The sequence below is a fragment of the Bos taurus genome, chromosome 8, assembly GCF_002263795.3.
Source record: "Bos taurus isolate L1 Dominette 01449 registration number 42190680 breed Hereford chromosome 8, ARS-UCD2.0, whole genome shotgun sequence".
Lineage (NCBI taxonomy): Eukaryota > Metazoa > Chordata > Mammalia > Artiodactyla > Bovidae > Bos > Bos taurus.
Genome location: NC_037335.1, coordinates 41,546,122 through 41,550,854, shown reverse-complemented (window position 1 = coordinate 41,550,854; position 4,733 = coordinate 41,546,122). Strand labels below are relative to the sequence as shown.

At 40.7% G+C, this 4,733-nt stretch overlaps 1 pseudogene; it reads right to left on the bottom strand.

The window, feature by feature from the left end:
- Positions 1-2,415: 2,415 nt before the first annotated feature.
- LOC112447861 (transformer-2 protein homolog beta-like) lies at positions 2,416-3,683 on the bottom strand (annotated as a pseudogene).
- Positions 3,684-4,733: the final 1,050 nt, after the last annotated feature.

Below are 4,733 nucleotides of genomic sequence, written 5' to 3'. Positions count from 1 at the left end.
AGGCATGTACTTGCAGAAACCATAGTTTGGGGCCAAAGGAATGGATGGAGGAAGTGGAAACAGGAAATGGTAGGCAGGGGAGGATACTATTAACTTTAGCATTCAGTTCAGTTCAGTTGCTCAGTCGTGTCCGACTCTTTGCGACCCCATGAATCACAGCACACCAGGGCTCCCTGCCCATCACCAACTCCCGGAGTTCACTCAACTCATGTCCATCGAGTCGGTGATGCCATCCAGCCATCTCATCCTCTGGCGTCCCCTTTTCTTCCTGCCTCCAATCCCTCCCAGCATCAGGGTCTTTTCCAATGAGTCAACTCTTCGCATGAGGTGGCCAAAGTATTGGAGTTTCAGCTTTAGCATCATTCCTTCCAAAGAACACCCAGGACTCATCTCCTTTAGAATGGACTGGTTGGATCTCCTTGCAGTCCAAGGAACTCTCAAGAGTCTTCTCCAACATCACAGTTCAAAAGCATCAATTCTTCGGCGCTCAGCTTTCTTCACAGTCCAACTCTTAGGGAAGTATTTTGAATGGTAGCTCCCTTATTTGTCTATTTCGGGGGCTTCTCTAGTGGTTCAGATGGTAAGAAATCTGCCTACAATGAAGGTGACCCAGATTCTATCCCTGGGTTAGCGAGATTCCCTGGAGAAGGGAATGGCTACCTACTCCAGCATTCTTGCCTGGAGAAGTCCAAGGACAAAGAAGCCTGGTGGGCTTTAGTCCATGGGGTCTCAAAGAGTCAGACATGACTAAGCAACTAACACTTTCACTTCTATTTCAGTAATTCTCAACAAGGGGTGATTTTGTCTTCCAAGGGGATGTTTGGCAATGTCTGGAGACATTTTTGGTTGGCACATTAGTGGGAAGGTGCCTTTGGCATCCAGTAATACATGCCAAAAAGGCTGTTAAACTTCTTACAGTGCCCAGGTCAGTCCCTGCCCCCAGTTTATGACCCACTGTGTCAACAGTGTAGGAACGCTGGTTTACTCTGAAAAGGAGGAGAAGAGAGAAAAGAACATTACCAAAAGTTGGCTCTGAAGAGGTGTTCCATGTACAGCTGCTCATCAGAAAAGGGGGCCAAGTGGATATCACTGAACGTTGGAAACATCATTCCTATTGAGTAAAAGACAACAGGCTCAAAGTGGACTCCTACTGCCTTCTGATTGAAGATGCTCACTTGCCATGCAACCGGTTCCATTCTTTCATTCTATCTCAGTTATCACGCAACAGGTGAATGTGTAAAGCTGCCTCAAAGCAGTGATAAGAAAACTAGGCAGCAGATTGGAGGGGATATAAGAGACTATCATAGCAAGTCACAGAGCTACGCTGTAATGAAAGCTTAGAGTACTTAGGTGAGGCCTTTAAGCTGGCTGACTGGCCTTCTCAGCTATTGGCTTTTTCCTTTCTCTATGCCTGGTGCTTAGAAATCTGGGCATTTCCTTCCTTCATTTATTTATTTACTCTTTTCATTTGTGTTTATTTAAACACAGTTCTCAAAACATTTGCGTGAAACTGGGCCTCCTTTGGTAAGCAAAGGGGACCTGAATATAATATTTAAAAAATGAACAAAGTCTTCAGATCATCCACAACACAGGTATAGTGCTCCCTTCTTTTTTCTCAAACTCTGAAGCACCCAGTTCTTCCATATAGTGTTAAAGCTAGAAGATCAAGAGCACATTTGTGGTGGAACGTATTCATCACTTGCTGATAACTAGTTGAAAGACCATTATCCTCTTGTAATAGCTTTAAGAAATAGCTTTCTGAAGGCATACATGGTGTAACTCATTCCCTGCTGTATATAATACAGATTACACAAAGGCTGACAGATTCGTATTTATATAAGCATTAAGCATTTGCTGTATTGAAAGATCTTTAGTTTTAATACTAGCAGTATAGAGTTATAAAGCATAATTTTTATCACTTAATTGCAGGTATAAAAAGTATGGTATGTTTCGTGGACTGTAGGAAAATGGGCCTTTCTGTCTTGAATTTACTACCGACAATCTAATCTGAACAGTTCTGCCAAGCATTGATATGTTAGAAAGAAATGTAAAAATCAAACTGTACTGTTGCTTTTTGCCACTGGTAGCATTTTACACACAGGTTTTGATCTTCAGAATACCCTGGAATCAGGAAGAAAACCATTTACATGAAGTTCTATACAACAGAAACTTCTCAGCAGTTAAAATTTTAGACTGTAAAATAATACATGCAAAACATACTTTTCTGAAAACACTTAACCTTGAACAAAGCACTGAACTACACAAATGCAGAATGGAAACAGCATTTCAACTCCACCAAAAGTAGTCATCATAAAAGGTGTAAGTTACCTAACTTCGCTAGGCACTGTTCACTTTTTAAACAGGAGATAATAAAAAATACTGTCCACAAACAATACCCCAACTCTAGGGCAGATGTCAGGAAGTCTTCATCTTCATGCTTTGGCAGTGACAAGGTGAGTATGATTAAGATTTGGAACATGATCTGTACCATCCACGACTATAAGAGGGAGGAGGTGACCATCTTCTCTATATCTGATCCCTGTCTTGAGCAGCTTTCCATCCTCCTCCTCCTTTATATGATATGCTTTAATAGTCCCAACCATCACAGCCTCAATCATATCCTCTGTCGTAAGTAAACTCAATGGTGTGAGCTGCCGCAGGTAGGTCTCCCCATGTAAATTCCTGGTTGGGGTATGTGTTCTTTTTGTTACAGAGAGATCAACTCTAATACTATGTCCATCAAGCTCAATTCCACTGGCACACCCTTTTGCTTCCTTGGCATCATTGACATTTTCCAAGTATATAAAGGAAAATCCTCTTGAATGTCTAGATTGCTGGTCATATACAATAGACATACATCAGCAACTGGGCCATATTTAGAGAACACTTCTCTTAGATCTCTTTCTGTAGTGTACAAATTCAACCCAAATACTCCAAAACAACAGTTGGGATCAAGATTTGCCTGATTCCCAACATGACGCCTGTGAGTTCACATGGGAGAATGACTGTGGCAATGCCATCTTCCATAATCTCTACTGTAAGATCTGCTATGTGGAACCTACTATGGGAGCGGGACTGAGATCGTGACCTTGTATAATGCCTTCAAGAACTTCTTCTGGATCTATACTTAGATTCAGATCTGGACTTGGACTTTGATCTGAAATGCCTGGCATCTTCCTTGGAGTGAGACCTTGCAGGGGTATGCCTTGCAGATTTCCCAGATCCATGGGCACCTTCACTTTGGAAGCAGAATGGTATTCCCACCTGCTGTAGCTCTGCTTGCCACTGTTGCTCAATACTTCTACTGCTGTTGCCACTCAATGTGCTTCAGTCGAAGCTGCCAGCCTCTCGTGCCTTCTATACAGAGGCTCAGACTCAGCCTTGCATCTCCTACCATGCACCAGTCCCCAGGCCGCTCTGCGCTGCCTCAGAGTTCAGACTCTCCATTTATTTTTTTATTTTCTGTAAAAACAACTTCGCCATGAACAAATCATTTCATTCATAGTATTTTCAGAGGTGATCAGAGAAAAATAATCTACATTCAATCCTCCTATCACATTATTGTTAGTATTTTCATTCTCGACCTTTGTTGATGTAAAACCTTACTATCTTTTTAAGTGCTATTAGAATCTATGCTTATGTGCTGGCTCACCATCCTCCATGCCAGGAAGCCACACTTGCATTTTGTTCCTGACATTTGCAATTAAAAGGGGAAAAGGCATTTACTTTAGCAGAAAACAGACACCTAGGCTAGCATGCCTGAAGTTGGGCCTTTCTGGGCAGGCAGACGTGGTGATCAGCATTATAGCTCTCATTATCTAAAAAACTATAAATCCTGTAATTATCATCATTGTTCTAATAATAGTATCTAAAATTTCTTGGTTATGTCAACCCTGTCTTGAACCTTTCCATGGGCTTTCCATGTATTAATTCATTTAATTCTTACAATAATATAAAGCAGGTACTATTATTATATTCATTTTATAAATGAGAAAACTAAGAAAAAACAGGGAAATTTAAATGATTCAGCCATAATCACAGAGCTATTAAGTAGAAGGAAAAAAACTCAGGGGAGAATTCCCTCCTATAGTCAATGGTCTCATACTTTAGCTACGTTCCCTTTGATGTCTCTTAAAATTGAACAAATCATTTCATTCATAGTATTTTCAGAGGTGATCAGAGAAAAACCATGGGTGTAACATCATTCACATTTCTCCATCTAAATCTCAAGCACTGTTGTCAAAACAGTAATGACTGCTGATAAGTTTTTCAAATTTCAAGGATATTAAACAACTTTGGAAAAGTCAAATGTATCATTATCTGTGTAAACTTGTCAAGTTTCAGAGCTCTGAGCCCAAGTCTAAGAGGAATTTCAAAGATATCAGACGAAATGGAGGAGAGGGACTCATCAAAGGTAAAATACAAGAAAAATTCCAAGAGAAGAAGAAAATGAGTCTTCTGATTTAGCATACCCATTACATGTCCTAGAGAAGGAAATGGCAACCCACTCCAGTATGTTTGCCTGGGAAATCCCATGGACATAGGAGCCTGGCAGGTTACAGTCCATGGGGACACAAAAGAGTTGGACAGGGCTTAGTAACTAAACAAATAACAACTACATGTACAGCATGGCAATTTAAAATGTTTCACCCTAAGAGAACTAAAGAAAAAATACTAAAAGCATCAAGATGGAAAAAGTACGCCATTCTAAAAGTTCAGAAGTCAGAATGGCA